Raw genomic sequence first — 25,835 nt, forward strand, 5'->3', positions numbered from 1 at the left:
CTGGGTTTGGTAACTGTATATGGGTTGGATTCCCAGGTGGGACAGTCACTGTATGGCCTTTCCTTCCGTTTCTGTTCCAAATTTTGTCTCTGTATCTAGTCCCATGGGTTTTTTGATACTCCTTCTAAGAAGGACCTAAGTATCCATACTCTGGTCTTCCTTCTTCTTGAGCTTCATATTGTCTGTGAATTATATCTCGGGCATCCCACACTTCTGGACTTATATCCATTTATCAGGGAGTACACACCATATGTGCTCTTTTGTGATTGGATTACCTCACTCAGGATGATATTTTCTAGTTCCATCAACTTGCCTAAGTACTTCATGAACTCATCGTAGTACTCCATTGTGTAAATGTACCACATTTTCTGTATCCATTCATCTGTTGAGGGACATCTGGATTCTTTCCAGCTTCTGGCTAAAATAAATATGGCTGCAGGAACATAGTGGAGCATGTATCCTTATTACATGTTGGAGCATCTTTTGTGTATATGCCCAGGAGTTGTATAGCTGGGTCCTCAGGTAGTACTACGTCCAATTTTTTGAGGAACCACCAAACTGATTTCCAGAGTGATTGTACTAACTTGCAATCCCACCAGCAATTGAGGAGTGGTCCTCTTTCTCTACATCCTTGCCAGTCTCTGCTGTTCCCATCAAAATTCCAAGTCAATTCTTCATAGAGTTAGAAAGAGCACTTTCCAAATTCATCTGGGATAACAAAAAACAAAACAACACTAAAAAACAAACAAAAACAAAACAAAACAAACAAACAAAAAAACAGGAGAGATATGTTGTAGATAGCCCTGGGGCTAATTATATTTGATGTTAATTCCATTCTCCTATGAGTGGTTGTGAACAAGGAATGAGTCAGCACTCAGGTGATTTCCTGTAAACCTACTTCCCACATTAATAAAGGAGAGCTGATGATTGGGCAGATAAAAGGGAAGGCAGAGCAGAAAGTGGGAGAGAGAAGAAGGAGAAAATGAAAGAGGGAAAGGATGCACAGGAAGAGGAAGAAGAAAAGCTGAGCAGAAGCACATGGCCTAGAGAAACCGCAAGTTCTAAGGGGTCTCATAGATGTGGAAGACGGTATTGTAGCAGTAGATCTGCCCAATCTAAGCACACAACATGTAATTATATTAACTGTATTGTGTTTTCATCTGCTGGGGCTTAGTAAGGAGGAGATTTACCAACAAAATGGGTTTTTTTTCCTCATTTTTCATTTATTGTTTATTTCTTTTTAAAGCAGTTTTTATTAAATATTTTATTCATTTACATTTCAAATGCTATCCAGAAAGTCCCCTATACCTCTAACAACCCACCCACTCTCACTTCCTGGCCCTGGCATTCCCCATGTACTGGGGCATATAATCTTTGCAAGGGCCTCTCCTCCCAATGATGGCCGACTATAGCATCTTCTGCTGCATATGCAGCTAGAGACACGAGCTCTGTGGGTACTGGTTAGTTCATATTGTTGTTCTACCTATAGGGTTACAGACCCCTTCAACTCCTTGGGTACTTTCTCTAGCTCCTCCATTGGGGGTCCTATGCTCCATCCAATAGATGACTGTGAACATCCACTTCTGTACTTGCCAGGCATTGGCATAGCCTCACAAGAGACAGCCATATCAGGGTCATGTCAGCAAAATCTTACTGGCATGTGCAATAGTGTCTGCATTTGGTGGCTGATGATGGTATGTATCCCTGGGTGGGGCAGCCTCTGAATGGTCCTTTGAGTTCAACTAACCTGAGATAAAAATTCACTGACTCCCAACTCCTGAATGGGGCTTGGGCAGTGACCTAGGCTGTAGCAGTATGGATTTGAAGCTGACTAGATTTAAAGGGCCTACAGAGAACAGCAGAGAGGTATCTATGCCTGAGAGAGCATTTCTGTGTTTGCTTCCCTGCATCCTTCGCTCCCCACCCTGCATCCCCCATCTCCAAACAGGGACACAGACAACTTGGATCTTTTTACACTCAGTTTATCCCTGTGAATAAGTAACTGGGAGACAAAGGTTCAAAGGACTCTGGACCAGGTAATTCATTTCTATAAAGAGAGACATATAACCTTTTGATACTTGAAGAAGGTATAAAGATAGAGTGTTCTAATAAGTCTTACGGGATACTCGTATTCTGTCTAACGTAGGCTCCACAGAAATTTTGGGTTTAAATCCTGTTTTGACAAGCTGCTTCTTATAGGCAGGTATAGAAAGGAAAGGAAAGAGGAAAAAGGAAAGGAAGAGGAAAGATGAAAGGATAGAGTAAAGGAAAGGAAAAGGAAAGGGGATAGGAAAGGAAAATAGAAGTGTGAATCAATTGTTTTAAAGATGGTACAATAAAGTCTGCAGGAGACTCATACTCTCTCTAATGTGGGCTCCACGGGAATTTGGGGTTTAAATCCTGACTTGACAAATTAGAAAGTCCTAAATAGGCTAAAATGTGTGTGATTTTGAGTACTGTGGTGGTTTTATTGTTCCTCTGGGACTGAGGAAGAGCTACAGGTTTCCCTGGTTACTGGTTGACAGATATGCTGATGTGGGGGAAAGGTTTTGTCTTTGTGTTTTTGGAAAAGGTGATTAAGGTATTTACACCTTCCAGAGTTATGTGGACTAGATTTGATAGAGGGAAACCCCTGAGAACTAGATTCCAGAGAATAAAACAAAAAGGTTATCTCAATGATACTAAAATCTTGCTTTGAGATTTATATATTACAAAATAAACAGCCTTGGTGAATTTCATCATCAGACAGGCTGAACTGACCTACCTGAACTCCTAATGTCTTGATTTTTCATCTGGATCCAGTCAGGACACAGACATCAGAGACTAATACAATCATTGCTGTGGTCTTCTTGAGGCCAACTAACTCCCCCATTTCCCTACCCTTCTCCCTCCCTTCATAAATATCTCAACACCCATATTCAGCTTGAAGTTATGAAGAGTCATCATCCCAGTTCCCTAAGCTTTGGGGCTAGGGGGTGGTTATTATAGGTTGTCTTTGATACCAAAAAATTTTGAAGTACAGGGCTTAGACCCAGGCCTTTTATTGCTGTTATTATAAACAGATCTGAGATGTTTAAGCCTGTGAGTTAAGGGCCAAATAGGAAATTCATGACTCTGAGTTTATTGTTAGGNTGTTTTCAGTTATTTTAATTAGAAATGACTGAGAGTAGTTAACAGACAACAGTCTAGATTACTTCACATAGTTAGTTTTCAAAAACATTAGAATCCCACAGAATGTGATGTTTAATGCTATTTATTTATTTGTTGTTGAGTCCAGTCTGCTCCTGACAGCTTTCCCTGTCTTGGATTCAAAGAAGAAACTGAGCATCTTTGAGTTACTCCAGTTGTGGCAAAACAGTCACTAGGCAAGAATTGCCTCATTTCATCTCCAGACATAATACTGTCCAAAGAAAGGACACAATTACAGGTTAGGACAGCTTGATTCTGCCGAGACAGAGTAGGCTAGTCCTTAATATTCCTGTTTCTCGAAGTCTGTCAGATGACCCTGGCCAGTAGGCTGAAGACTGATGCTCCAATGTGTTGTAGTAAAGGTCTGTCCAGGTGATCAGCGGTCTCTATGGATTGGCTAAGTTTTGGAAACTGTTTTAGGCTTCCTATATATTTTCAGTTAATATCAGAAGTTCCTGGATTTCTGATGGGGTTGAAAAACTACATAGTCTCCCAGCCAACCCAGGCTTTTTATTTTGAGAGGAACAGTTTTGAGAGGATGGTTTTCAGATGGCATTCCATCTAAAGCAAAGACATAGTCAGATGTAGAATAAAAGTCTTTTAAGTAAGGATAAATGACAGAGGTTCTGTTTAATTAACAAAGATGATGGACTGGGTGTTAGGTCTCTTGTATTTTATAAATTACAAAATAGTAGTAGTTATGTTCAATTATATCTGAGATAAAATAGTCTTTTAATTGGACAGAAAGGGGGAAATGTGGATAGCCCTGGAGCTAATTATATTTGATGTTAATTCCGTTCTCCCGTGTGAGTGTTGTGAGCAAGGAATGAGTCAGCACTCAGGTGATTTCCTNTAAACCTGCTTCCCACCTTAATTTGTAAAATAAAGGAGAGCTGATGATTGGGCAGATAAAAGGGAAGGTGGAGCAGAAGTTGGGAGAGAGGAGGAGGAGAAAATGGAAGACTGAGAGGATGCAGAGGAGGAGGAAGAAGAAGAAAAGCTGAGCAGAAGCACATGGCCTGGAGAAACTGCAAGTTCTAAGGGGTCTCATAGATGTGGAAGATGGTAGTGTAGTGGTAGATCTACCCAATCTAGGCACCATACAACATATTAACTGTGTTGTGTTTTCATTTGCTGGGGCTTATTTGGGGGGAGATTTACTGAAACAGAGATAAAACTATTCTTAACACTAAAAGAACTTCTTGGGGAATCCCCGTTCCTGACCTTATGCTGTAATACAGAGCAATCATGATAAAAATGAACAAAACAAAGCTGCGTGGTATTGGTACGTGACAGGCAGGTAGATCAAGGGAATAGAATTGAAGACCGAGAAATGAACCCACATCCCTATGGTCACTTGATCTTTGACAAAGGAGTTAAAACCATCCAGTGGAAAAAAGACAGCAGTTTCAACAAATGGTGCTGGTTCAACTGGTGGTTAGCATGTAGATGAACACAAATCGATCCATTCTTATCTTCTTGTACAAAGTTTAAGTCTAAGTGGATCAAGAACAGCCACATACAACCAGATATACTGATACTAATAGAAAAGAAAGTGAGGAAGAGCCTGGACCACATGGGCACAGGGGGAAATTTCCTGAACAGAACACCAATAGCTTACGCTCTAAGATCAAGAATTGACAAATGGGACCTCATAAAATTGCAAAGCTTCTGTAAGGCAAAGGATACTGACAATAGGTCAAAATTCTATCAAAATCCTGTTCAACATCCTTTGTCATCAGGGAAATGCAAATAAAAACAACACTGAGATTCCACCTCGCACCAGTCAGAATGGCTAAGGTAAAAAACTCAGTATTCTGTTTTCTAATACAAGATGCTAGTTTCTCCCTTGTTATTGAGATGATTTATTAAGAGTTATTGAAAGGTATGTTTTAAATCTTGACATTTTGTGAAGTTTTAAGACCTCTTTTGATGAATTGTGCTGTTATCGTTCGCTTATCGTCTATGATGTTTTTGGTGTGTATCTGTTTAATGTTGGCCTAGTGGTCTTTCAGTTTCCATTATCATGCATAGTTTGCATTTCTTCTTTATTTTACATAGACTTGTTGAGTATGAAAATCTTGGCTGACAGATTTGGTCTTTCCATAGATCAAATGTATCTTTGTAGGCTCTCTGGCATTAAAAGTCATTGGTAAGTGACTTGATCCTTCCCTCTTGCTATTTTCAGTAGCCTTTCTTTTGTCTGTGCTTTTGTGTTTTGAACTATTTCATGGGGAATTTCTTTTCTCACCTTGTCTATATCTTTTAAGCTTCTGGTGTCTATGTTGAAATCATTTTCCCCAGCTTTGGGAAGTTTTGTCACATTCAATTACTGAAAATATTTTCTTTGCTTTTAGTATGGTAATCTTTTCCTTTCTCTGTACCCCTAGTTCAAAGGTTTGCTTTTCTTTTCATGGTGCCTTAGTTCTCCTCATGTTCCATTCATTCAAAATTTTTCTTCATTAACCTTTACTAAATGATCCAATTCCTATACTTTGTCTCCCCACTTTAAGACTATATTTTGTACATTATCTGTTTCATTGAGCAAGCTTTTCACTTTGACTTTAATTTGTCTTCTTGGGCGTTTTATTTCAGTATGTTCTTTAAAAAGTCCATCTCTTGATTGAATTCTAGCTTCATATTTTTATTCCCTTGCTTAATTCATTCAGCACTTAGCCTTTGTCCTCTCTAAATGTGTTTATGGCTTCCTCAAGTTGTTTGAACATAGCTGTAATTATTCTTTTAAATTATTTGTCTGGAATCTTTTCCAAATAAATCTCACTAGGAGGCATGACTATGGAATTGATTTCTGGAAAAGGCATATCCTGTTTTTTGTTTTTTGGTTTTTTTCATGTTGTTTTTACTTCTGCACTTGGACTTGCATGCTTGGAGTTGGTTTGTTCAGTAAGGATTTTTTCTCTTTTCTCTTTTTCGTTTTTTATAAATTTTTTATTTCCTTTCTTCTTTCCATTCAGGAGGGAACTGAGTCATGGTAGAGTTGAGGTTTTGTTTTCCTCTTTGGGATTGGTATTCAGTGCCTGAAGCTCTATCTATAATTTTCCTATGGGTGTCAAGTACTGTCTTATACTGGTTAGAGTGCCCTGCCTGGGTCTTCAGTTTTTGCTGAGCATTATAGAATACCATGTATGCCTGTGGGCTTTACCTGTGTCAGATATGGTTCACACCTTGCATCCAAAACTTTCGCTGATGTGAAATACTTCATGAGCCTGTAGGCCTTTACCCTGAGTCAGATCTCATCCTGCATCTTGGTCTCAACCTTTGTTTGCCTGGTCTGCATGTTGTGGTAATGTTTGTATGCTGTATGCCCTAACTACATTCTAAATATGTGTCCTTCTACACACAAATAAATGTAGTCTTAACCCCTCATCAAAGCAGCCTCTCTTCGCAACAGACTATTACAGAAAATCATTTATGGGGTACAGTACATATGAATACATCTACAAAACAAGTCCTACACCCAAGGTTCGGGGAAAAAATTGCAAAAGCGAGAGAATCAGAAAGTTTTCTGTGAGATTGTCTAGTAATGTATGATGCCACATTCATAAAATCTTACCTACATGGCTCCAGAAATGTAAGCTGAAGAAGAATAACAATAGACAAGCCAAAGTAGATGAAAGACCATGATGCTTCAAACCTACACACACATAAATATATACATATATGCATACATATATACATACATGCATACTTACATAAATAAATAGATCATGGACGACTAAGTAATATTGCGAGTAGGAGAAATACTCTCACCAGGAAAGAACATACCAGTTATCGGATACCAAAGGTCAGTCCAAAAAACATACATATAAGAAACATTACACAGATTGAGTTGGTTGTATTTAGGAATATGCATGTATGTATGTGCATATGTGTATGAACATATATATACATATATGTAATAACAAAAATTAATGAAAAGGAAAGCAATAAGTTTGAATGAGAACAAGGGAGTATATGGGTACATTTGAGGGGGGAAGGTAAGTGGGGAAATGATATAATTTCAATAATAAAAATTAAATAATTTTTAAAAATTAGGACCATTTTCTACTGTCAAATTGAAGCAGTAGGTTTCATGTGAGCTGGTACATGAATAACTTCTTTATGCACTTGAGATAGCATACCCACATGTAAAATAGGCCATAAATAAACTTTTCTATGAATTTCAGGCAACAGAGGCATCTTTCTTACCTCTTCCTCAGTACCAGAATTTGAAAACAAGTGAATTCTTTTTTCAATCTATTTCGTTCTTTCTGCTATTCTGGTAAGGAACAAGTCATATCAAGCTCACACTAACACTCTACAGATTTTTGGTGTTCAGACTTTATCGAGGAAGTCTCTTGATCGGGTTGTACAATTTGGAAAAACCCAGACATATCTAGGAAGACAGAATATTAATTGAAAAAAGTTGCCTCCATTAGACTGGCCTGCAGGCAAATGTGTTGCGTATTGTCTTGGTAAATGGCTTCTCCCACTGTGGGTCTTGCTACTCCTGGTCAAATGGTCATGAGTTTTATAGCAAAGCAAGCAGAGAAAGCTATGAGGAGGAAGCCACCAAACAGCATCCCTCTGTGGATTCTGCTTCAGCTCCTCCTTCCAGCTTCCTGCCTCAGGTTTCTGCCCTGACTTTCATGGAGAGCAAACTACAAGGTTTAAAATGAGAAGGTTTATTTCCTTCTTCCACAAGTTGTTTTGGCCATGTTATTTTGTCAGAGCAATAGAAACCCTAGCAAAGACACCTCTAATAATGCACTTTTTAAAAATTATTATTTAGAAGAAGCTTGTGCTTTATTTTTTGATCACTACACCCTCAGGTATAACAGCATAAATTGCAATGCTTAGCAAATAATCTCAAGGGAAAAAATACTAGGTGAAATATTATGCTTATCCCCTGTAATTCTCCCTTTACTTTTAGATTTTTCCAAGAAAATAATAATAAAAAATAATTAAAAATAATAATAATTTGATTTTGCTAGATGACCAAATCAAACATTTACTAACCTAATTAGGAACATCTACTTATACCCACTACTATTGTCTGTCCTGGGGATACAGAATAACATAAGAACAATTTGTGTCCTTAGAGAATTTATAGCACAGATACTAAATGTTTTGTAAATAATTTATTTTATTTTGTGTGCATACGTGGGGGAGTGTCAAATCCTGTGGAACTGGAGTTACAGACAATTATGAGCTGCCATGCTGGGAATTGAACCTAGGTCCTCTGAAATAGCAGCCATTGCTTTTAACCACTGAGCCATCTCTCCAGTGTCAACAATTAAATATTTTACTAACACTTGTTTAAAATTGTTTCATCCAAATTTCTTTGTGTTGTTTTCATGGGCTGCTTCACATAAAATACAGAATTTCTGTTAATTAAGCTTTCTGAGGAATGGCATGGTAAGAGTTTCCAGTTTTGTTTTTCAGGAGCCTTAGATTCGATGCCTTAAGGCTCTTTAGTAGCACTATTCCACATGTTAGCAAATTCAAATAATTACCTTAATTTAGAGTGGACTGTCATTGTCCTCATTCAACTGAAAAATAAAATCTAGACAGTTTCTTTCTGGGCTATGTCTCCATCACAAAATTATTTGGGAACAGGAACTATTCCCAAAGGTGAAGTGAGGTCACCTTCGAAGATTATTATTCTAATGTCAGTTTTTACTGTTTTTAATCAATAGCCATAGACCAAAGTCACTCTGTAATAATCCACTGTCTTCTAAAATTGTTCTTCTGGAGTGGTGATGTGTAAAGGGACCTAGTACTTCCCATGGGGTGGGGGGAATAACTTTCAACATGGGAATTTCATTGTTCTACCATCTATCTATCATCTATCATCTATCTGTCTAACAATCCATTCATTTATCCGTCCATCTACCTATCATCTGTCTATCTATCTATCTATCTATCTATCTATCTATCTATCTATCTATCTATCTATCTATCTATGTGTATGTCTATGTTTTGCCTGAATGACCTATCACATGTATGCCTGATACCAGAACAAGGACTCAAATGTCCTAGAACTAGTATGACAGATAGTGGTGAGGCATGATTTGGGTTCTGGGAACCGAAGCTGGTCCTCTGAAAGAAGAACAGCAGTCCTTAACCACTGGCTACATCCCATCCCACCTGGTATTAACAGAATAATTATTAGCTTGAATTCACAGGCCCACCATACTACCTAAAGGAGCCATAAGTACCAATGCAGTCATTCTGAAGAATTGTGCCAAGGCCACACTGTGCATTAGGGAAAAGAGGAAGGAGAGTACATGTGATAGATAGGAAACCTGCTCTCCCCAAAAGTTCAGTAGCCTAACAGACCCTCAATGGCCTACCTCCTCTGAGTCCACTCGTTCCCATGCACCAGAGAACACTCAAACTCAGGAGACTGAAAAGCATGAAATGACCTTTTTGGTCCCTTCTGAGTATTAGCAACATGGAGATGCTGGTGGAAGTGTGCTCCCAGACCCTTGGATCACATAGCTATGGGTACATGGGAAACTCAGGATATCCCACACTGTTCACAGTGGCTGACTCAGCTAGCATTGGAGGACAGAAGGATGTGTACCTCATGTTAGCAGATTGGATTTTCTCTTTGTCTGCAGATGGGTTCTAGGGTGATATTTTAAAATATGCTTTGTGTTTCTAGCCTAATGTCTAAGTTGCCCAGGAAACACAAGCAATTTGGATTGGTAGGATTTGTAATCTTTCCCTGGACAAAGTGTTTATTTATAGTTAAAAATGAGAAATTTTCTAATAAGTGAGGCAGCTGTTAACCATCTTGATTCATCTCAAATGTGGTTGAAGAAATTCAACAAGCTTCAAATTTGGGAGGAAAGGGCAAGCCCCTGTTTTCCTTATCCTCTTTGGGGTCACATTAAATCTATGTTGTGTTTTCTGAGAGATTAGAAACAGACTTCAGAGTACAAAACACACTACGGTGGTTTAGTCCCTGGGAGCTCTGGGGGTACTGGTTAGTTCATATTGTTGTTCCTCCTATGGGGCTTCAATCACCTTCAGCTCCTTGGGTCCTTTCTCTAGCTCCTCCATTGGGGATCCTGTGCTCAGTCCAGTGGCTGGCTGAGAGTATCCACTTCTGAATTTGTCAGGCACTGGCAAAGCCTTCCAACCAGTACCCCCAGAGCTCCCAGAGACTAAATCATCAACCAAAGAATACACATGGAGCGACCCATGTCTCCAGCTGCATATGTAGCAGAGGATGGCCTTCTTGGACTGTTCCCAGTGTAGGGGAACACACCAGGACAGGAAAGCAGGAGTGGGTGAGTTGGTGAACAGGGGGAGGGGAGAATGGGATAGGGGGTCTTAGGAGGGAAAACCAGGAAAGGGAATAACATTTGCAATGTAAATAATGAAAATATCTAATAAAAAATAAAGGAAAAAAAAACACACTATGAGCTACTGCTCTCTCCCCCAAACATAAAGTTCATCAGCTGCCTGCATAGATATAGTATGCTATGAATTTATATTTGTGCCAAACGAGTGCTTTTAAAGGGTACTTTGATTCAAATATCTTGAAGCTCTGGAAACTGGGATAAATAGAAATGAAGATCACTCATACCCTCTTTTCCCACTTTGTATCCACCATCACCTACCTATAAAACCACCCTGATCTGAAACTGAAGGATGCTAGAGAAAAAGTGCAGGCCCCACCCCTTACTGAGGAGCTATACCAGTGACTCGCTTGGGGTGTGGGGAAGTGGAGAATTGTTACCATTTGAGGAGGTGACCATTACTAAGTATCTCATGCTCCAGTGGATGCGTATATGGGAGACCCTAACTGGACTTAGTGGATTTCAAGAAAATAAAATAAAAAAGGACATGAAGTTGGGGGAGTATTGTAGGGGTAAACGGTGGGATGCTAAAAAAAGGAAAAATGGGGATAGATGTGATATTTCATTTTTTATATGTATATGTATTAAATTCTCAAGAATGAAGAAAAGATTTACAACTCATAATACCTTAAAACTGAAAATACACATTTCTCAAACAGAAAAGATGGGCTTTGTGAATAAGACTCCCACGAGTCACAATATGATGTTTAACTCACTTTGTGAAGTTTATTCTTGCCTGAAGTAAAATGAAACCAGTAAATATTAGTCCCAGTGCAGATTGGCTGATTAACAAATTGCTTTAGTACATAGGGGAGAGGCTCAAACATTTCACTTTACTGTTTCTCACTGGAACCTTTCACTAAATCTGACCACAGCTGTCCTTAAGGCCAGATGTTAGCTGTAAAATTCAGTGAGTTTAATATACCATGCAACCTCCCTGTGTTTTCAGCCAGGCTCAAGCCTGCAGCATCTGTGCATTACACAGCTCCAGTGGCTGCATTGAGATGCCTATTATCGTCCTGAGGTTTGGCAATGGCTCAGATTTCCTCTAAGCTTGTGTACAATCACTTCATTTAGAAGCTATCTGCTTCTATTGAACTGAAGGTACCTCAGAAATGAATTTGATACTGGCCGTTTTTGAAAGCAATTGGATGAGGTCAAATACCTGCCCTTGTTATCACTGTTAAGCTGCCCAAGCCCAGTTAATTGTGGCCTCAGCAAAGGTTTCCCTGGAAGGTTGTTTTGCTCAGGTTTGGCATGCCCCATGAGAGTGCGGAGCTTGTGGACTGCAGTAGTCTGGCTTCAGCTTTCTGCCTCCTCCAGTGCATTTTCTGGTCTGTTAATTAGAGATTCTGGACTGTGCAAATGTCTGTCTGGAACTCCTCGGGGTGAGTCTGCAAAGCTGGGGAACATTGATGCAATGGAAAGAGCACAGAGCTTCAAAACTGGAAAGACCCAGGCTTACATCAAGCAACACCACTCAATTCCCTGAATGCCCATTGATTCCAGTTTCAGCCTGCTCCTCTAACATAAGGCTGTTCAAGGCAGCTTCGAGGTCTGCAAATGTTTGTGTGTTTTATTCTAAAGTGTTGTATACTTTTAATAAAATTATAATAAAAAAGTATTGAGTACCAAAATTTGGTTTTCCCTGAGTTTCCAAGTTCAGATTCATTATGTCCCTTGCAAATGTCAAATTGCAATTTACACTTTCATTCGTGAAGTCCCATTTATAATAAAATGAACATATTTTAAATGACAATCAACAGCACCCTACTGTTAAACAAACCCCCCCCCCCAAATAACTACTTCACAATGTGACTCTAACATTTCCACAAAGTTCTTTCCCTCCCTGGGACCTTACATGTCGCTCAGCAGTGCATAAAATGTCACTGTTTTAGGATAATGAACTTTCACATCCATGATATCATTTCTGTAGAGGTTTATAAAGGACTAACAATAATATTGAAGAATGAAACAACACCATTATGGGGACAGAAGATCCAGTATATATGGAATTTGGAAATCCTTCACCATGACTGGAAAGATCATGTCAAAAACAGGCTGACAGACTGGTGGTGAGCAGAGCCAAAGGCTTTACCTTACATGCAGATGTTCTTGGACTTCATCCAGGAAGAAATCAGTAAACCCATGGAAATTTTTAAAAGCAGTGAGCTATTTGGAAACTTGTACATGTACCTTTAGTATCTGCTCAGCTGTAACAGTTCTCTGGCTTTCTCAGATCACATGATTAAATAACACCAGCTTCGTTTTAGAATCCAATAGTTCAAATATAGCTGCTTAGGTTATAACTGGTCTTTGCTTCTTCCTAGTGTGACTCTGTGAGGTGTTGTCACACTTAAACTGAGATTCATTGATATGGTTTCTTTCTAGCATATTTTAGCTCCCTGTAAGGGAGACCCTCATTTGTATGAGCATCTCCTCCAGAAACATGTTTTTGAACCCAGTAAGGTTTTGTGTTTTGTGTTTTTATTTTGTTTTGTTTTTGCTTTTTCTTAGTAGAAGTGTACCATCATTAGGAACACTACTTTCAGAAACTCAGAGCAGACCATCAGGGCCTTAGGCTATGTCCCAGTATCAGGCTGGATTATGTGTACAAGATCTCATACTAATAGTAATTTGTAAATCTCATTTACTCTTTGAAAGAGCTCTTCATTGAGGTTGTGTGTTTAGGATGCTTATACACTTTAAGACTTAGTCTGTTTCCTTCATGCAACCACTAAGAAAATAAAGTAAATATGGTCGTGGAGAATTTGAGGTTAGCCTTATTTTTCATTGTCGTTTGTATCTGGCTTTTATATTTAGAATGTCTAAGTAACTGATCTCAGAGTTTAATTGTGGTATTGTTCTCATGTAATAAACAGCACATATATATTTATAGCACATGGTTTGGTTTTAAATATATACAAATCATCATGAAATGTTATTATGAAATAATCGCCATGGAGATAATAAAAAATATCTACCACCTTGTAGCACACCCACATGTCGATTGTTTATGACTGAAGTCTGCTCCCGTATCCAATCTCTCTTCCCAGGACACAGGTCTGCTTCTTGTCACTTCATGCTAGCTTATATTTTGTATAGTTATAATAAATGGAATCCCATCCTACATATGCTTTCTGTTGGAGGAGAGGAGAGCCTGGCTTCCTTCATTTCACATCATTATTTTGAAAAGTATGCACACTGTGTATGTAAGTATATCCTTTCTTTCCATTACTGAAGTATCCTACTGTATGAATATATCAGAATTTAGCTATATATAAACCTGCTAACAACATTTGCATTATTTATAGTGTCTGACTATTACAAATAAGATGCAATGAATATTTGTGCATGTGAACTGAGAAGTTGAAATGTATCAAGAGAAGAACTTTCACCCTTTGCAAAAACTGTTCAGAGAATGAAATATGAAACACACTGGAAAAAAAGCCACTTACAAATCACATATATGATTAAGACCTAGCATCAAGAAAATCTAAAGAACTCAGTAGTATGGAAAAATCCAAACTGAAAAAGAAATGGGCAAAATATTTAGTGAGATACACCCCTCAAGCTTGGATATTCCCTCTCTGTTTCATGTAGGTTATATCAGGAAGCAACACCCAGATTCACATCTGTTCTGTGATGGCGATTGAGGCATTTGAGAACTCAGCCTGATGTCTCAAGACTTTTAAGATTTTCTGGTTTGGTTCTTTGAAACAGAAAGTTTCAAGCCCTGTATAAACTTCAAATCATCACCTCTAATTCTTTGGATGGGTCTCTCTAATTGCAGGTGTCTTTCTTGAGTCATGTACTGGTTCATCTTCTGAGAAGTTGAATCAGGACCTTCTAACAACCATCGGAACTGTCTGTCTGTCTGTTTGTCTGTCTGTCTGTGCAATTCTACCTTCTTGGGTCTTTTATCTTAGAAACTTGGGCCACTAATAAGTCCACCTCTACCAACTCAGCTCCAGTGAAACAGTGGAGTCTTTTGGGGTTCCCCCATCTGCATTGCATCCTGGAAACACTCCCCATGCAACTGCAGGGTCCATGATGTTTCTTATTATCTTTGACAGATACATGAAAGTAGATTGTGTCTACTGTCATGAAATCTTTGTTTCAGGAATCAGCCATACTTTTTCATTTTTCAGGTGGACAGGTGATGATTTTGTAGGCAAATAGTGTTTGTCATTGAATGCTACACATGTACAATCCTCAGTGACTGTGTTTTATTGCTGCAACATATTTAATGGAAGTTACCCAATCTTCAAGGCACCCCTCTGAAATGGACACTACATTGACCTTCAGAGAGGCCAATTATTGATGACCCTGGAGGAAATATGAAGTAACTGGGAAGGCAGTCTAAACTCTGGTGATCATAGTTTCACTCTGAAATGTGTACGTAATATACAGCACATTTACTCTGTGAAAATGAAACACCTTAATCAAAATCTTAAGGCACCTTTCTCGTTCACAAGTTTTCTTCTATCTTGGATAGGGTATTTCTCTTCAAAGTGTATTTCTCTCATAAATCACTGTATATATCCATTATTTGCATGTTTTATTGAGGAATATCTATCATTCATTCCCTGCATCATCTTTGAAACAAATGGGCTTTAGTAATGAGTGACTTAATGCCATTTTTTTCTTATTAAGAAACAATGCCCATAGTTAAATGTAACAGCTTTGCTGTTGAGATATTTCATTAGAAAAACAAATGAAAATAGATACATATTCATCATCTTGCACAAATATCAAGTCAAAATGGATCAAGGACCTCAATATTAAACCAGACACACTGAATCTAGTAGAAGAGAAAGCAGTAAAGAGCCTCGGACTCATTAGCACAGGGGGGAAGTTCTTAAAAAGAACTGCAATGGCACAGGCTCTAAGATCAAGAATTGATAAATGGAACCTCATGAAATGAGAAAGCTTTTGTAAGGCAAAGGACATAGTCAATAGGACAAATCAGCAACCTACAGATTGGGAAAAAAAATCTTCACTAACCCCGCATCCAATAAAGGGTTAATAACCAAAATACATAAAGAACTCAAGAAGCTAACCACCAAAAACCAAACAACCCAATCAAAACACTGGAGTATAGAACTAGACAGAGAATTCACAACAGAGGAATCTTGAATGGCTAAGAAGCACTTAAAGAAATGTTCAAAGTCCTTAGTGATCAGGGAAGTGCAATTTAAAACTACTTTGAGATTTCACTTTACACCAATCAGAATGGCTGAGATCAAAAACTCAGGTGACAGCACATGTTGACAAGGATGTGGAGAAAGAGGAACACTCCTCCATTGCTGGTGGGAATGCAAACTGGTACAACCACTCTGGAAATCAATCTGGAGGTTCCTCAGAAAGTTGGAAATAGATCTACCTGAAGACCCAGCTATACCACTCTTGGGAATATACCCAAAAGATGCCCCACCGTGTCAAAGGGGCACATGTTCCACTATTTTCATAGCAGCCTTATTTGTGATTGCCAGAAGCTGAAAACAACCCAGATGTCCCACACTAGAATAGTGGATACAGAACATGTGGTTCATTTACACAATGGAATAATACTCAGCTATTAAGAAGAAGGACATCATGAGTTTTGCAGGCAAATGGATGAAACTAGAAAATATTATCCCAACTGAGGTAACTCAGACACCAAAAGAAATGCATGGTATGTGCTCACTAATAAGTAGATATTAACCAAAAATGTATAGAATATCCAGTACACAACCCACAGAACTCAAAAAGGTTAACAAGCTGAAGGACCCAAGTAAGGATGCCTCAATCCCACTTGGGAGGGAGAAGAAAGCAGTCATGGGGGCAGAGGGAGGGAGGGAGGGACCTAGGTAAGAGGGGACAGGGAAGGGAGCAGGGAAACATGATCAGGTGTTAGGGGAAGCAGGACTGAGGCCCAGGGGGCCAGCAGAGAGACTAGGAATAGGCAGTCTTGAGAGGTAGGAGGTAGGGGACCCTCTGAAGTGGACTGGAGAACTGGGAGGTAAGAAACTCTCAGGACTCAAAGGGACCTTGGATGAAGTGCTCTACAGTGGGGCGGGGGAACTTGTAGTGTCCACCTCCAGTGGAAGGACAGGACATCAAGTAGAGGGATGGGTTGCCATTCCACTGTCAAAAGATCTGACCCAGGATTGTTCCTGTGTGAAGGAATAGCAGGGACAAAAATGGAAAAGAGCATGAGAGAAAGGGTCCAGTGACAGGCCCAAATTGGGAACCAGCTCAAGAGGAGCCCCTGACACTGTTACTGATGCTGTGGTATGCTTGCAGACAGGAGCCTAGCATGGCTGCCCTCTGAGAGGCCCAACAAGCAGCTGAAAGAGTCCAAAGCAGATAGTAGCACTCACCCAAAGGACAAAAGCCAGAACCCCTGTCATTAAATTGGGGGAAACGCTGGAAGAAGCTGAGGAGGAGGGTGGCCCATTAGGAATACCAGCAGTCTCAACTGACCTGAACCTCCAAGATCTCACAGACACTGAGCCACCAACCAGGCAGTATATACCAGTTGATATGAGGCCCCTGACGCATATACATCAGAGGGATGTGTGGTCTGGCCTCAGTGAGAGAAGATGCACTTGTCTCTTGAGAGACTTGAGGTCCCAGGGAGTGGGGAGATCTGTTGGGGTTGGGGTATGGAGGTGGGGACATCCTCTTGGAGTCAGGGGTTGGGGACAGAGGTATGGGATGGGGAGTGATCAAGGGGCAGACTGGGAGGAGGACGAAATCTTGACTGTAAAAAAAAGGATGAAGAATAAAAATAAATAAATTTTTTAAAAAGAAAAAACCATCAATGACCCTGAGTATAAAGTGATTCAGAAATTTTGGATACCATGTAAAGAATAAGAAATATGTTAACTGTTCATTGTGTTTATATGATCATTTGCGTATGCTCCAATATGCTATATGTTACAAAACCATCCATATCTAAGCAAAATTACCTCCTTTATTAAAAGTTAAGATTCTAAATTTAAGAGAACATTGTGTCAGAGTATGATTGGCAGCACACTTTCCCTTCCTGTATTATCATGCTAACAATGGCACATCATATGATGAAACAGTGTCATTTATCTAAATGTTTTAATTTTTCTCTTATGCACTAACCCTTTTATGTCAAATTGTACTTAACAACTAACTTTAGTCAGAGACTATTGCTTATTGTAGCATGCTATGTAGATTGGTCTAATATTGCTGCTTTGTGTCCAGCTTCATTTTTTTTTAAACTCATGCTCTCTTTTCTAGTTCATTTTATTATTCATACTCTTCTTTTTCTTCCAGCTTTCACTGAAACTTGGATGCATTTTTTCTACACCCTCTCTTCTCTCCTGAGCCTGTTCCATCACACTTCTTCAGTAGCTCACTTGGATCACATAAGTCTTTCTGGTCTCAGGACCCAGCTTGGATCAACCCATCCAAGATCACACAACCCCCCCATACATACACACACCTTACTGCCTGTAACAGTTTCTCCAGTCAGTCAACTAATAGAGCCAAACCATCACTTGTAGCCCAGATCAACTCAGATAAGAACTCCTCCTCCACCGTCTGTTCAATCCTGAGAGTATGCTCGAGTTGAACTCATTCACACATTTTTGTGCAATATGGACCAAGCAGTTCCTCCATGACAGCTGCTCCTCTTTGATCAGCTCAACAGAGGACACTGAAAGAAATAATTGTAACTGAAGAGGATAAAAACACCAACACCATTGTCCCAGATCCAAGCGTGGTAGCACACACCAGTAATCTGGGCCACACCATCTGCTGGAGACCTACATAAGGACATTGGAAGAAGGAAGATTCACTTTTCTTTGCCTGATTGCATTGTGGGACTGAACAACTAGATCCTTGGACTTCCATTCACAGATGCTGCTGTTGACCATTGTTGGGAGGTTGGACTACAGACTGTAATTCATCAACAAATTCCCTTACTATATAGAGACTACCCATAAGTTCTGTGACTCTAGAGAACCCTGACTAACACAGAAGTTGGTACCAGCAATATACCTTTTCAGTTTTCCCTCAAGGATATATTAACGCTCCTGCCCTGTGTCATAACTTGATCATTTGTCTCTTTCACAAAATATCACATTGGTGCACTATATTGATGACATTATGCTGAATGGACCAGGTGGGCAGGAAGTAGCAACTACTTTAGACTCATTGATAACACATTTGCGTAGCAGAGGATGGGAAATAAATCCAACCAAAATTCAAGGACCTTCTACCTCAGTGAAATTCTTAGGTGTCCAGTGGTGTGAAGCATGCAAAGATATTCATTCTAAGATGAAAGATAAGTTGTTGCATCTGGCCTTTCCCACCATCAAGAAAGAAGCACAATGTTTAGCAGATCTCTTTGCATTCTGGAGATAGCACATTCCTCACTTGGGTGTGTTACTCAGGACCATTTACCAAGTGACTCAGAAAGCCGCTAGCTATGTGTGGGGCTTGAAATAAGAGAAGGCTTGTCAACAGGTTCAGGCTGCTGTGCAGGTTGCTCTACCACTTGGACCATATGATCCAGCAGACACAATGGTACTTGAAGTGTCAGTGGCAGATAGAGATGCCGTTTGGAGCCTCTGGCAGGCCCCTGTAGGTGAATCACAGAAGAGGCCTTTGGGATTTTGGAGCAAAGCTCCACCATCATCTTCAGACTATTCTCCCTTTTAAAAACATCTCTTGGCATGCTATTGGGCCTTAGTGGAAACTGAACATTTAACAATAGGACACCAAGTTACCATGTGACTTGAACTGCCCATCATGAGCTGGGTATTATCAGACCCTCCAAGTCATAAAGTAGGACCTGCATAGCATTGGTCTATTACAAAATGGAAGTGGTATATATGTGATCGGGCCTGAGCAGGTTCTAAAGGCACAAGCAAGTTACATGAAGAAGTTGCTCAAATGACTATGGTTTCTACTCATGTTACAATGTCATCTGCTGCCAAGTATGCACCTATAGCCCTATGATCAGTTGTCTGAAGAAGGGAGGAATAGGACCTGTTTTACTGATGGTTCTGAATGTTATGCAGGCACCACCCAGAAGTCAAAGTTACAGCATCACAACCCCTTTCCAGGACAACCCTGAAAGATGCAGGTGAAGGGAAAATCTTCACAATGGGCAGAAATTTGGGCAGTACACATGGTATTACAGTTTGTTTGGAAGAAGAAATTGACAGATGTATGAATGTTCACTGACTCATGGGCTGTAGCCAATGGATTGGCTGGATGGTCAGGGACTTGGAAAGATCACAATTAGAAAACTGGTGAGAAAGACATCTGAGGAAGAAGTACATTGATAGATCTCTCCAAATGGGCAAAGGACGTGAAGATATTTGTGTTCCATGTAAATGCTCAGCAAAAGGTGACTTCAGCTGAGGAGGAGTTCAATAATCAAGTGGATAAGATGACCCATTCTGTGGACAGTCAGACTCTTTTCCCAGTCATCCCTATCATTGCTCAACAGTCACACGAACAAAGGGGCCATGGTGGCCAAGATGGAGGTTATGCTTGGGCTCAACAACACGGACTTCCACTCTCCAAGGCTGACCTAGCTACTGAATACTGGATCTGCCAACAGCAGAGACCAACAATAAGCCCCAGATATGGTACCATTCCTCAAGGTGACCAGTCAGAAAACTGGACCACTTCCTTCCCGGAAAGGACAACTAGGAAACAACCTGGCATACCTATTATATTTGAGCAAATGGACTTCAAGCCAAAGATAGTGTAAAGAAGCCACCTTATATTCATTAAGGAAACAATCCATCAAGAGGGAATTACAACAAACACAGATGTGTTCAATTTCATAAAACAAAAACTACTTGATCTCAAGGCACAAATTAACTCTAAAGTGATAATTATGGGATTCTTCAATATCCCACTTACGTTGCTTATTTTTTGTCAAGTTGACTAAATCTAGAATCACCACAGAAGAGGGAACTACAAATTGTGGGAAAAAAAGGCCTGTATGCAAATATGAGGCATTTTCTCAATCAACACTTCATGTGTGAGAGTCCAGTCCTCTGTCAGTACTGCGATCCCCAAGTCAGTGGTCTTTAATGTTATAAATAAAAAATCCGTCTGATCAAGCAGTAAGGAGTAAGCCAGTAAGCAGCATTTCTCCATGGTATCTGCTTCTGATCCTGCTTCCAGTTTCCTGCTTAGAATTCCTTCCTTGACTTCCCTGATGATGGACTACAAGCTGCAAGCCAATTCACCGTATCTCCAAGTTACTTTTTGTCATGATAAATTATGACATCAATAAAATACAAACAAGGACTGTCATGACAGGCTGTCAAGGCAAAAATTAAACAGGAATCACTGGAGTGAACTGACACCACAAAATAATTGGTTATCTACAGAATATTCCACTCAAACACTAATGAATATTTATTCTTCTCCTCAGCATGCTAGTATTCTTCAAAACAGGCCACATCAGTGCTCAAACCATTTCTCCTAAGTAAATTGATTGTTCTATTTCCCCAGTCTTTTTCCAACCAGCTGTCACCTGGAAAACCATAAGCCTGGCCCCAGACCATGTCCTAGAAACATGTGCATAAGCCACCTTTCCTGAGCTAAGAACTTTCTGTTTCCATTTCCTAATCTAAAGTTGCCTCTGTTTTCATACCTAGAAGCATAGGTCTAGACCCGTGGCCTGGGAACCTATTTGTGTGTGAGCTCCCTTTCATAGGCAAGACACTTTTTTCTTTTCTCCCCTTCTTTTATTCATCCTTCTTATGAAAACCCACAAGCTTATTTAGAGATATATGGCCATGAACCCCTTTTATTCCCAGATCTCCTTTCCCTAACTTGGCACTATAACTGTGATTTTTTTGTTGCCAGCATTTTTGGTCCATTTAAACACAGCATCCATCACCATTATCTGGATTAAGTCAATATGTGCATCCCCTACACGAGCCTGATCTAAGAGAATATAGATTATTACATCAGATACACAACTAAAGACCATATGCCTGTGTCATAAAAACAAAAATACTATAATGGCCAAAACACCAGGTTTCCCATCAAGCCTTCTAGTACTATGAAGGTATTCTTTAATGTGAATTATTGGGATAAACTCTAGAAATTGAAAAGGACAATCATAAATTTTATCAAAGAATTCAAGGGACTTAAAGAACACACAACTACTTCACTGAACTTCAAGAGGATAACAATAAATACTTCAATGATGTCCAAGAAAATAAAACTATGCACCTGAATAAAATGACAAAGGTAATTTAGGAACTGAAATTTGGATTTAATAAAAATACAGAAACATTGAAGAGAACAGAAGCTGAAATGAAGATGGAATTCAAGAACTTGGTATCCCAACTAGAAAATGTAGAGGGGAACCTTGTGGATTGACTGAATCAAGCATAAGATAGAAAAAAAAAAAAAGAATTCAAGAAAAAAGTAGAGTATCTAGACAAAGAAGCAATGAAAAGAAAACTGTTAGAAAATAGGAAACAGGATCATGCAGGAACTGTGAGATATCATGAAAAGACCAAATCTTCTAATTATAACAATAAAAGAAGGAGAAAAATCCCAAGAAGCTAACTTAGAACAGATACTCGCCAAACTAAGGTAAGGTAAAACTATAAAGACACAAGACACACAGAAATCTGTCTATACAACACCAATAAAACCCCCTTTCATATCATAGTCAAACTAATAAATATACAAAAATGAATAAGTAAAATATATTGAAAGCTACAAGAGAAAAATCACAAGTCATATATAAAGGAAGGACCACTGGAACAATTCCCAATTTCTCAAATGGAAACTCTGAAGGCAAGAGGATCCTAGAGCAAAGCACTCCATGTTCTAAAAGACCATGGCTGCCAAACTAGACTACTGTGCTCATCAAAACTCTCCACAATAGTTGGAGAAAGAAAATTGTTTGTGATCTAAGCAGCCAAAAAAACCAAAACAAAACAAAAAACAAAAACAAAAACACAAAAACAAAAAACACAAAACAACAACAAACACAACAACTAACCTCAAACAAAATCTCACATAGTACTAGAAATAATTCTTTAAACTGAAGAGAGGAGTAAGCACCACTGAAAAGAGATTCTAGATAGAAAATAAATAAATGTACAATTTGATAACAATCAAATCACAACTGAGAACATAAAACAACAAACATGACATCAGAATGACTATAATCTACACACTTTAGTCCACCTATATTGGCTCCATACTCCCAGGGTTCAACTGCCTCTAGAGTAGTAAACAAATGGTGTCCAATCATGGACCTGAAGTTGGTATGAGATAAAAGATGGCTCAGCTGGTAGGAACACTGACTGCTCTTCTGAAGGTTGAGTTCAAATCCCAGCAATCACATGGCAGCTCACAACAACCTGTAATGAAATCTAACATCCTCTTCTGGCACATCTGAAGACAGCTACAGTGTACTTATGTATAATAATAAATAAATCTTTGGACCTGAGTGAGCAGAGTTGACCGGAGTGAGTGGAGCCAACTGGAGTGAACAGAGGTCCTAAAAATTCAATTCCCAACACCCATATGTAGTTCGCAATCATCTGCTCAGTACAGTGTACTCATGTACATAAAATAAATAAATAAATCTTTAAAAAGAGATAGAGAGAGAGAAGGCTGTGATAGAAGGAGGGGAGTGACAATCACGGAATCATGGGGCAGAAACCTGGGAAGGTTTTTCCTTATGTCAAACTCTGAGCGTCATTTTTAAATTATTATTATTGCAGAAAGCAGAGAGCAGGTATTAAAATCACAAATATTATATTGCTTATAAGTGTTTTATAATTATAGTCCTGGTTTCTAGAATAAGGAACTTTAGAAGAAGTAAGGAACACGGTCTGAAACAATATTGAAAGGGCACATAAAGAAAGGAGAAAGACCACTGTTCAATTTTCGTTACCTGGGATTTAATTTGGATTATTTTGAAAGTGCTTAAGAAAGAGAGGAGGATGTTAATCACACAGAAGAGGCATGGATGAGCTAATTCCCTGAATGAATATAAACTAGATAGTCAAAATTTAAAATTGGTAAAGACAGGTAAAACAGATTCTCCCCATTCAGACAAAATCGGAAGCTAAATCAGTATCATAGAAAATTATGCTGGTGGCAACTCCTTCAGCTTCCTTACTGGGGCCTTCTTTAGACACATATCCTCCGTTGCTTGAAAATAACCCTGAAGGGTAGGATGAGAAATACGATAATTTAATCTTAAATCCTTTTTACTTCCTGATGAGTATTTAGGAGAGTCTATGAAAATGCTATGTTTATGCCCCAGCCAGGGATCCATCCCATAATCAGCTACCAAACGCAGACACTATTGCACATGCCAGCAAGATTTTGCTGAAAGGACCCTGATATAGCTGTCTCATGTGAGGCTAAGCCAGTGCCTGGCAAACACAGAAGTGGATGCTCACAGTCAGCTATTGGATGGAACACAGGGCCCCCAAAGGAGGAGCTAGAGAAAGTACCCAAGGAGCTGAAGGGGTCTGCAACCCTATAGGTAGAACAACAATATGAACTAACCAGTACACCCAGAGCTCATGTCTCTAGCTTCATATGTAGCAAAAGATGGTATAGTCAGCCATCATTGAGAAGAGAGCCCCCTTGGTCTTGCAAACTTTATATGCCCCAGTACAGGGGAACACCAGGGCCAAGAAGTGGGCGTGGGGGGGGAGAGTATAGGGGAATTTGGGGATAGCATTTGAAATTTAAATGAAGTAAATACCTAATAAAAAAATGAAAATAAAAAAAGAAAGAAAAGAAAATGCTACGTTTACAACCTAGGGAAGTTAGCTATGGTGTTTTGAGTATGTCTGTCCCTCATAGACACATGTGTTTGAATATTTGGCCCATAGGGAATGGTACTATTAGGAGTGTGGCTTTGTTCTGGCAAGTGCAGCCTTGTTGGAGGAAGTATGTCATTGCGGGGGAGGGCTTTGGGGTCTCCTATGCCTAAGCTCTACCCAGTGTGAAATCAAAGTCTCTTTCTGGCGCCATGTGAAAAACCCACCTGAACCCCAATGCACCTGAAAATCATGATGCTGACCTAAAATCCTAACTCATATACAAGTATACTCATATACAAGTAACTCACTGAAAGAAATGCAGGGAAACACAATCAAACAGGTGACACAATTAAACTCAGCAGTCCAAGACCTAATAATGGAAGTAGAAGCAATAAAGAAATCACAAATGGAGGCAACCCTGGAAACGGAAAACCTAGGAAAAAGGTCAAGGAGCTACAGATACAAGCATCAACAGAATATAAGAGATAGAAGAGAGAGAATCTTAGGCATACAAGATACCATAGAAGATATTGCCACAATGGTTAAAGATACAAAGCATAAAAATCTCCTAACCCAAAACATCCAAAAAATCCAGGACACAATGTAAACCGTAAACCTAAGAATAATAGGGATAGAAGAGAGCAAAAATTCCCAGGTTAAAGGACCAGAAAATATCTTCAACAGATTCATAGAATAAAACTTCCTCAATCTAAAGAAAGAGATGTCGATAAATGTACAAGGAGCATATAAAACACCAAATAGATTGGACCAGAAAAGAAAATTCTCGTGTCACATCATAATCAAAACAGTAAATGCACAGAACAAAAAAAATAATATTAAAAGACATAAGATAAAAAGGCCCAGTATCATTTAAAAGTAGACGTATCAGAATTACACTGGGCTTCTTAACCGACACCCTGAAAGCCAGAAGAACCTGGACCAGCTCATGCAGATCCTAAGCTCAGCTATTATACCCAGCAAAACTCTCAATCTTCATAGATGGAGAAATCAAAATATTTCATAACCAAATCAAATTTAAATAATATCTAGCTACCAATCAAGTTGTACATAGGAAAACTCAAAAAAACAAACAAAAAACCCACACCAAAAGAAAAAACAAGAAATTAATCATCTCGCAACAAAACCAAAAGGAGAGAATCACAACACATAATGCCACCTACAACAACAAACATTACATGAACTAACAACCATACCAAAAAATTAACAAGAAATTAACAACATAAAATTAATTATGTTTTTAACTTCTATCTGCAGATTCAATTCCCTAATAAAAAGACATAATCTAACAGACTGGGTACACAAGCAGATCCAGCACTTTGCTGCATATAAGACACATACTTCAATAGAAAAGACAGATACTACCTCAAAATAAAAGGTTGGGAAAAAGTCTTCCAAACAAATGGTCGCAAGAAACAAACAGGAGCTGTCATTCTAATATCCAATAGAATAG

At 39.1% G+C, this 25,835-nt stretch overlaps 1 pseudogene; it reads left to right on the forward strand.

The window, feature by feature from the left end:
• Positions 1-9,646: 9,646 nt before the first annotated feature.
• Positions 9,647-20,307, forward strand: LOC110334261 (annotated as a pseudogene).
• The last annotated feature ends 5,528 nt before the right edge of the window (positions 20,308-25,835 follow it).

The sequence above is a fragment of the Mus pahari genome, chromosome 16 (assembly GCF_900095145.1).
Source record: "Mus pahari chromosome 16, PAHARI_EIJ_v1.1, whole genome shotgun sequence".
In the NCBI taxonomy this organism is placed as follows: domain Eukaryota; kingdom Metazoa; phylum Chordata; class Mammalia; order Rodentia; family Muridae; genus Mus; species Mus pahari.